A 10025-nucleotide genomic window follows, 5' to 3' on the forward strand; every position below is an offset into this window, starting at 1 on the left:
GGCGGGTCACGGCCCCAGGTCGCGGGGTGAACGGCCGGGAGGGAATGGCACTGGGACCCAGGAGAGCCCAGCCGGTAAGGTCTGAGCGGCCCGCTCGTGTCCCTGCTGCGTTAAGAGCAGGAATCAGGGCAGAACAGTGCGTCTGGAAGAATCCCCGACGGCTGAACCTGCTGCATCTTCTTATGCCAAAAAGCAAGGAAGTGTCCCAAACGCGATGAGGACTCGTCCAAAGGGTACAGAAGCCAGTTTGGAGGGGGTTTCACTGGCCAAGTCCGGGACACTTTGAGCATCAACACAAATAATGTTAATAAGAGAATGTTCCTGGGCCACCTGGGTGGCTCAGCGGATTAGGCGTCAGACTCTTGATTTCCGCTCTGGTCATGGTCTCATGGTTCCTGAGATAATAAGTGAGCCTGCTTGGGATTCTCTCTCCCTCTCTCTCTGCCCCTCCCCTAATCACACATGCCTGTGCTCTCTCGCTCTCGCTCTCTTTCTCTCTCTCTCTCTCCCTCTCAAAAATAAACTTAAAAAAAGATAAGAGAATGTTCAGGGAATAAAATAAGAATCTATGAGTCCATAAATGAAATAAATGAATAAATAAATAGAGAAAAAGGCAAAACTCTTCCTTACACAAAATACTAGGTAATAACTGTAGAAAATAGTACAGAAATGGAGAATCATTTTGCAAGACTCTCAGCTATAATTGACTTAGTCAAGAGGCTGACCTGGTAGGGACGAGAAATAGGTTATTTACGTACTTGTAAAATATCTCCCGTACAGTTATTATTAATTGCAAAAGTAAAAATAGGTCACAGGGGCACCTGGGTGGCTTAGTCAGTTAAGCATCTAACTCTTGATCTTGACTCAGGTCATGATCTCACAGTTCGTGGGTTCGAGCCCCACATTGTGCTCTGTGCTAACAGCTCAGAGCCCAGAGCCTGCTTTGGATTCTGTGTCTCCCTCTGTCTCTCTGTCCCTCCCCCACTCGCTCTCGGTCTCTCTCTCTCTCTCTCTCTCTCTCAAAAATAAAAAAACAGTAAACAAAATTAAAAAAAAGAAAAACACCTCTATTTCTCCGTATGTATGTCTGCGTCTCTCTCTCTCTCTGCATCTATATGCAGAGAAAGCAAATGTGACAAGTGTTACTGACCTGAGACTGAGTAAAGGGGACATGAGAGCTCTTTGCACAATTTTTGCAACCTCTCTGAAAACGTGAGATTGTATTAAAATAAAAAGGGAAAAGGCAGCGAGGAGTTCTTTCCTTCCGGGCTGGCTCGTGGGACTCCAGAGGGACTCGGGCGGTCAGCAGCCACAGCGATGGGTCCCGCCCAGCGCCCGGGTTTCGGTGACACCTCCACACTGGCCACGTCTCCTCTTCCCGGGATCGTGCAGGGAGAGGAGGCTGGTGAAGCAGTAAAGACACCAAAGGGAAGGGGAGCATATATGGAGAAGATGAGGAGAGCCCTCCAGGGGGTCCCTCGTTGGGCAAGCAGGAAAGAAGGACAAGGAAGCCAGAGCTGCCCTAGAGAACGGGAGGTGGCGTGGAGATGGGGACAGGGACAAAAACAAAGAAGACAAAGGTGAAGAAGAGGTTTCTGAGCCACGAAGGCTGCTTATCTGTTATCTTGTTCCAGAAGGAATGGGGCAAAGGTCCCATAAAGGGTGAAAAATTCCAGGACATTGTGCTCCTGTGACACTTGGGCATTGCTCCCAGCTGTGGTCATCCCGACTTGTCCTATTTTAAGAATATGGGTGACGAGGTCAGCCTCCTGCGCAGCTCTCCTCTGCCCCTGGCCTCCGCACGCCCCACAGGCTTCCAGGCCCCCTCCTCGCTGCTACCACACCTGGCCTGCACATCCGCCCGCGCAGCACTGAGGCACAGCCAGGGACCTGGGGAGGCGCCGGGCTCCCCTGCGCTAGGCGCTCGGTCTAGGGCCAGCGGGGGGGGCTGCTGTGGGTGGAGGGCAGCTCAGGGGCCGCTGTACATCGCTGGTGCCCATGCATTGCCAGCACGATCTCTCCGTGCACGTTCAGGGGGCTGTGAACAACTCAGTGGCTGCTGACAGCAATTGTGTAAACGTTGTGACGTGACGACTTCCACCTGTGGCACCCGGAAATTCTGCACGCGCAACAGCAGCGTCACATCCGCCTGCGAGAAGCCACACACGGGGGCTGTCTGGCTGACAGGAGAAAGAACGAGAACACAGCACTAGAGACTGTTTGCCGTGACCCCAAGGACACCGACTGTGGAACTGTTCTCGAAGACGCTGCTTCTCCGAAGTGGATTATGAAGGGGGAGAAAGGTGTTGGGCGACACTCTTTGTGTGTTCCCGTAGCTCTGAGGAGCACACGGACTACATCGTCATCTCAGCAGGTTTCCTGAGAACAGGACGGGCCCCTAGACAGAGCAGACGGTGACATCCAGAAAGGCAGCCCGAAAAAGAACCGAAACATCGGGGCAGGCGGGGGAACCTCACGAAACCCAAGCTACCTGACCAGAAGACTGTACCACGAAGAAAGATGCTCTTCCAAGGAGCACATGTTGGACTGAGGCTCTGTCCGTGGAGAAATCGACAGTCCTAAGACATATGATCGTTTCCTGGGCAAAGTCTGGCACTTTTTAGGGTCTCTGTTAGTGTCGTTTGCCCTCCTAAAGCCACAGCGACAGCAGTAGCGAGCATCTCTGTCCCAGGAAGGAAGGAGAAGGAAGAGGAGTGTCATGGAAGGAACGCCTAGCGCAGCAAGAACAGAACCAGGGTCGTAATTGCCTGGAATGACCAGTGATGGGAAACCAAAGTGATCCACGTGAAGACAGCCTTACACACGCGGCCACACAATCACTTGCAGAGCGCGGCTTATCAAAAGGCTGGCTTGGCGTTGGTGGTAGTCACTTGCAGAGCGCGGCTTATCAAAAGGCTGGCTTGGCGTCAGCTCACGTGATAAAGACCCCGGGGGGAGGTCCGGGTGAGTCAAGGTCATTCTGGATTCGGGGTGACCTGGCCGAGAGTATCACGACAAAACCACAGGACCGACCGAGCAGCCAGCCAGCCCCAGTCTCCAGCTGCACTGCGTGGGGGGGACTGCGGCGCCATCTCTGCGACACAGGTGACATTCCAGGCACCGCAGCTGGGACTGTTGAGACATGGAGAATCTTGCTGAGCAAGAATGGTTTCGGAGAACAGAGCACTTTACACTTAGGAAAAGGACTTGGCGTTTATTGAGTGCTTGCTGTGTGCTAGGCAGGCAGACTTAAGAGTCTGATACATATATCTGTTTTAAAAATTGTTTACTTATTTAATTTGAGAGAGAGCGAGCATGAGTAGGGGAAAGGCAGAGAGAGAGGACGAGAGAGAATCCCAACCAGGTTCCTCGCTGTCCGTGCAGAGAGAGCCCGATGCGGGGCTCCAGCTCATGAGCTGAGCCTAAATCAAGAGTCGGATGTTGAACCTATTGAGTCACCCTGATGCCTCTGATACATGTGCCTTTTACATTTTTTTAACGTTCATTTATTTTAAAAAAAAATTTTTTTTGAGGGAGTGACAGAGTGAGAATGGGGGAGAGGGAGAGGGAGATGCAGAATCCGAAGCAGCTCCAGGCTCCGAGCTGTCAGCACAGAGCCTGACAAGGGGCTCCGACCCACGAACCGTGAGATCGTGACCTGAGCCGAAGCCGGACGCTTAACTGACTGAGCCAAGCAGGCGCCCCAGTACATATGCCTTTTAAAGAATGATTGAAGGGAACAGATGTTCAACCTGAAAAAGAAACGATTTAGGGAAATGGGTTAAATGCCACGGAGAGTTCCAGAACCCTATTCCAACCCGCAGAAGAAGGAACCATTTCGTTGTCTTTTGCTTTAGAAAACAGCCGGAAAACCAGGAAGTAGATGGACAGAAAGGCCACATTTGCCTTAACATTAAGAATAAATCTTACTTATTTTTTTTTTTATCACGATAAGTGTTCCTTTGAATCCCCATCAGCTATTTCTCCCATTCCCCACCGGCCTTGAGAAGATATTTTTTTAAGGTTATTTATTTTGACAGAGAGTGCATGCAAGCAGGGGAGAAGCAGAGAGAGAGAGGGAGAGAGAAAATCCCAAGCAGGATCCGTGCTGTCAGTGCAGAGCCCGACACAGGGCTTGAGCCCACGAACCGTGAAATCGTGACCTGAGCCTAAATCAAGAGTCAGATGCTTAACCGCCTGACGCACCCAGGTGCCCCTCAAGAAGAAATTTTTTTTAAGTATCCCAATGTTTAGACTTTGTCCTAATAGATCTATAGACCATCTATTGGGATTAGATATTATGGGATGATTTACGGAGTGTTTTAATATCTGTTATAATGTTGCAGCCAAAGGTTTTCTCTCTACCTCTCAAAAATATTCCAGAAGGGGTCGTCCTACCAGACTAGACTACAGGCAGCGCCATCTTGTTGGGGAGAGGAGAGAACAGAAAGAAGGAGATGATGTGAGGGAGCCTAGGGGAGAGGTGGGGAATGGTTCAGTTTTGAAATAGATATAATTGGAATAAAACAATCACGTGGCCTGGAGGGAAGTCTGCCCCCGACCCCACTCCCCCTGCGCTGGAAGGTAAATTCAAGCCCGTGTGTCCAGTGTGCTCACTGTCCTTTTCTATGGTTTAANGACCTGAGCTGAAGCCAGACGCTTAGCCAACTGAGCCACCCAGACGCCCCCATAGCATGATTATTTTTTTTAACTAAGGAAAGTGGGGATGGGCTGGGGGGGGTACTGGAGATGAGACTGAGGCTGAGAACGAGGCACAGAGGAGCGGATGTGTGAGCTCCGTCCAGGGGAGAGTGGAGGGCGCGTCAGGGAAAATCTCATGGGCAAAACCCCAGAGGCGGGAACTCTGAGCTGCTGGGGTTCGGAACTGCCAGTCTCCCTGGGAAGCCCCCCAGGCTGACCCCGGAGCCCTTTTCCCATGGGTGCCACGCCCTCTCCTCACTGTGCTCACCCCTGAAAAGCACCTGGGCTATAGAGTCTCCAGGAGGGACTTCACTGGACAGGCAAGTCAGGGAAGGCTACCTGTAGGAGGAGTTTGGAAAGGGCTTGAAAGGACGGAAGATTAGGGAAGGTAGAGATTCAAAGATGGCACTCTAGAGCAAAGACACAGAGATGGGAAGGCAGAGGGTGTGTCCGGGACGCAGGGAGAGGGGCCATGGTCTCGAACAGATGGCGCGGAGGGGGGGCATTCGACACGAGGCTGGCAAGGGGGTCGAGTGCGGTGGACAAGGGCAGGCAGAGGTTTGAACACCAGTGCCATCGTCTGCCTTTCACGGGGCCCTGGGTGATCACTCTCCCTTTGCACAGCGGGGACACTGAGTCACAGACAGGCACGCGACTGCGAGGTGACCGGTGGAATCCACGCACAAGGCTGCCGGCTCCGCCTCAGGTCTGCCCCCTGCGACACGGGGCCCAGGGCTCTAAGAAGGCAGGCTCGGGGCGCCTGGGTGGCTCAGTCGGTTAAGCGTCCGACTTTCGCTTAGGTCATGATCTCGCGGTTCGTGGGTTCGGGCCCCGCGTCGGGCTCTGTGCTGACTGCCAGCTCGGAGCCTGGAGCCTGTTTCAGTCTGTGACTCCCTCTCTCTCTGACCCTCCCCTGCTCACGCTGTCTCTCTCTCTCCTAGAAATAAATAAAACATTAAAAAGAAAGAAGAAGCAGAAGGCAGGCTCTAAGAGGGCAGGAGTCACAGGTAGCCGAGGACAGGACGCCGCTTCCTGGGTCGCTCATCCGGCTCCCCGAGGATGGGAGGCTCAGCAGACCCGGGCTGTCCTTCGCTGCCCTCTGGGAGCCTGTCTGTGCATCTCAGCGGCCGATACCTGGCAAGACACGTGTGCTTGTGAGGGGTGGTGACCGGGCTGGGCTTCATCAGTCACCGCAGCTCCTCTCCCTGCAGTAGGGACGCACCCTGGGGAGCCTGGCTTGGGGGGGTGTCTTCGGGGTGCAGCCAAAAGACGAAAGGGGACACAAGACTCCAAACAACACTGAACGCTCTAAACAAAGCTGTGTGTGAGGAGTAAGTGTGGCTGAAGTGGGGGCGCCTCTGTGGCCTGGGGTGCAGTGGGGGGGGCGGGTAGGCAGAGCCAGTTGGCGGGCAGCACAGACCTGGGGCGGCACCAGGGGACTGAAAGCCCCTGTCTCTGCCTGGTCCTGGGCAGCCAGGTGCCAGCCAGGCTCCGGCGAATCAACTGCAGGAACGCTTCTGGTGCAGGATCTCCCCACCACCCCCCCGACCCCGACCCCGGGGGCAAGGCGAGGCCCCACATAAAGGTGCGCCCTGTCCCCGCTCCCATGTCCCCACGCTGATAGAGGAGGTGGCCTGCCCCGCCAGCTCCACACACCTGCCTTGTCTCTCCTGGAGATACTCCTCCAGCCTTGGCTCCCAAGCTCCCAGCCTGGAACTCTCCATCACCTGTGTCTATACCTCCCACCTTCCCGCCCCCCCATCCCTTCCCAGTGCCAGGCATCACCGGGCCTCCCCACTGCCTTCCCTGCTCACGCCAGCACTCAGCAGGCCCTCTCCTTTTTTTTTTTTTTAATTTATTTCTGAAAGAGAGAGAGAGAGCGCGTGAGCAGGGGAGGGTCGGAGAGAGAGGGAGACACAGAATCTGAAGCAAACTTCAGGCTCTGAGCTGTCAGCACAGAGCCCGACGCGGGGCTCGAACCCATGAACTGTGAGATCATGACCTGAGCCGAAGTCAGACGCTCAGCCGCCTGAGCCACCCAGGCGCCCCTCAGCAGGCCCTCTCCTACAGCTTCCCCTGACGCTTCACCTGTCCCTCGTCCCCGGTGCCCTACCCCATCNCCACAGCTGGCTGGAGTTCGGGTGCTGCTGAGCTGGGTCCCCGACCGGGCAGCAGAGGCTGGACTGCACGGGCCAGGTGTCCGCCTCTCTGAGCCCCATTTCCTCACCAGGTGTGGGCTCATAACGCCTACCTACCTCACTGCCAGCAGACGACGGCCCTGCAATTTATCAGGAGACGTATGCACATGCAACACGCACACACATGCACACACACACACACACCCCCCCCACAAAGAACAACTCAAATCATGGGGGGAAGGATTAAAACAACAAGCACTAAAACAGAAGGGAAGAAACAACCCAGCCCAGCAGACAGACCCCCACAGCCGAGCGGGACCACACAGGCGCAGGTTCTTCGGCTGTTGAGCGGGGGGTGCAGATCCACGGGCACTGACAGGGGCCGGGCCCCAGAGAAAGAGCCGGTTTTCGGCCCTCACTGTGCGTAAGATCTGACCACCCGGGTGATTTTTTTAAAGGAGGGTGTCAGGGAGCATAAACACCTGGGGATATTAAGACAGAATGTCTCTGGAAAGATCCATAAGGAGGGATGGCACTGATGTCCCTGGGGAGCAGGGACGGAGGGACTTATCGGGACAGAGACACGTATGCGTTCACCATGAGAGAACAGCACCTTTCTCCCAGAATTGCAGATTCCAGGATTCCAGGATTCCAGATTCCATGTATATGCAGACCATCAGTTTACCCTAAAGTGCTTCATAAACTGTAAAGCCCTATGTGCTTAGACATGTCGTGATTAAGGCTTCCAGGGCTCAAAATGTGGCAACAGCACTTACTGACTGTTGACCTCGAATTTTAACTGATCTGTGCCTCAGTTTCCTCACCCTTCAAATGGGATCAAAGCACCACCTACTCCGTAGGACCGATGTGGATAAAGCAGAGGAGGTGTTGGAAGAGTTTCTGCCAATGGTGAGCACCCAATCAGTGCTTACGGTTACATCATCCTATCCATTACGTGGCACCCGAGTTTGCACAGACTGTGAGGGTAGGGTCCCTGCCTCCACCTGTGCCTGGAGGAAATGGGGCTCGAATGTTTGTGGACTGAATGCTTGAGCCGCTGCCTGGATGGGTCATTTCCACAGGAGGTGGGAGGAAGACCCACTTCCCTTGGGTATATGAGAGCCGGGAGGGAAGCCCAGCCTGCCTGTGAGCGCTGAGAGCCGCGGGCACCGGCGACTGAGGCAGCCCGGCGCCGAGGTGGGTGGCGCTCGGCTTTGACCGGAGGCATCTGGGGCCCGAGTCCCTCTTCCCTGGTGCTCAGCCAGGTGAAGGGGGAGCCCTGGCTTCTCCAGGTGAGGGCAGGTGCGAGCCCATGGAGAGAGGCTGACCCATCCCTGGATGTGCTCTGGTGAGAGCGGGATGATGAAGGCCGGCTGGATGCATTTCCTCCATGTGAGGTCTGCGTGGAGGCCTGAACAAAGGGGCGCGAGCAAGAAACAAGGGACAGAGGTGCTGGGAGGGTCCTGATGCTCCGAGTTCAGTTGCACACAGACGGGAGCCCCTAAAAGAGACCGTGTGGTAGGTAAGGAAAGGAAAGACCCCCCCCAACGGGTTGTCTGAGGGGCCCTGGCATCCAGGCCTGGGCGCTGGGACACAGGACGGTGGATTAAAGGAATGTATCCCTCGGGGCCCAGGCAGCTTGGCTGTGGGGCTTCTGGGGAATGGGGCGGGGGAGGCATGCTCCCTCTCTCTCGTTATCCAGCAGGACTGATCACAGCCCCCTGCGGATAGACGTGATAAGAGTGGGGACACACCCAGCAGAGGTGCCCTGAGGGAACCACTGTCCAGGCAGTGTGGGCCCCCCTCACCTGGCCATCCATAGCAGCCCCTCCACATAGCAACCCCCTACACGAGAGCAGCAGGTGTAAGCATCAGGATCAAATCTGTCGCTCCACACGGTCGTTGGGTCCTCTGCATCTGCCCCCGGTGGTCAGTGCCCTTCCAACATGCAAAACCCAGAAAATCCCCTACTCCCGGGATAGCCACAGCTCTTTCACCTCCTCATTATAGACACTCTGCTTCTGTTAATGTAGCCTCAGGTCTCCTTACCCTTCAGGTAAAGCTTATCATAGTGACATCTCACAGCTTCCAGCCCTTAAATGCTCAGATCCTTTCATGAAGGATCTTTTCATGCCTCCTCCATTTTCTACTTGGGCAGCTTTTTTTTTTCTCCCTTAAATTCTAGCACAGCACAGTCTAATAGAAATATAATGCAAATCTTATATGATACCTTTAACTTTTAGCCGCATTTAAAAAAATAAAAAGAAAGAGGTGAGATATTTTCAATAATGTCTTTTATTCCCCTTAATATATCCAAAATATCACTCCAACATGTAATAAATATTTAAAACATTACTAACAGATTTTAGTCTTTTTTTCTCAAAGACCTCTAAATCTTTTGCTTTTAAAACATCTCAATTTGGATATTAAATTTTCAACAGCGAACATAAAATGTAATCCTCCCCAAACAATGAAATTCTTTAATGAGAAAATTGTGCACTGCTTTGGTTTGTAAATTTCGAATGTGATTACTGGAAATAAAGTAAATTCCATTCTTCTGGTGCCTTAGCCACGTTGTAAGTGCTCAGTAGCAGAAGCGACTAGCGGTGAGCACATTGGACTGTGCGGGTCTGGAATGCAAGAAAGAAAGAGAAATTGACATATTCCAGCACAGACCGATTCCAGTCCCTGGTGTCTCTGAGAAGAGTGAACAGGGGCCTCCTCCAGGGAGCCCACCGTCCACCGAGGGAGGCACACGTCCGTGGACGATGGCCTGAAGGCAGGCTGAGGCACGTGGGGACAGCCGACGTGAGTTCAGGAGAAGGCAGTGTTCGGGGGCCAGGCATCCGTGGAGACCAGTCCAAGAGGCTTCAGAGGACAAGCAACATTTGAGCTGGGCGTCAGAGAGGCTGAGTGAGGATTCGCTAGGCGGCGAAGAGGAGACAGGCGCCGAGGGGAGAGTATGAGCCAAGGCACTGAGGCAGGGAGGAGCCGGATGAGGATCGGGTAAGATAAGAGAGCAGGCTATCGGGGTGAGGGGGAGACGCCTGGGAACCAAGCTGAGGTTCCGTGTATCGTGTGCTTCAGGAACTGGACTTTGCAAACTTGGGGTGGCTGCTGAGATCTCCCAGAGATGGTCACCCCGAGACCAGTTTTACACAGAAGCACATCGAAAAGAAGTCAGCT

The sequence above is a fragment of the Crocuta crocuta genome, unplaced genomic scaffold (genome assembly GCF_008692635.1).
Source record: "Crocuta crocuta isolate KB4526 unplaced genomic scaffold, BGI_CrCroc_1.0 scaffold143, whole genome shotgun sequence".
Taxonomy (NCBI): Eukaryota; Metazoa; Chordata; class Mammalia; order Carnivora; family Hyaenidae; genus Crocuta; species Crocuta crocuta.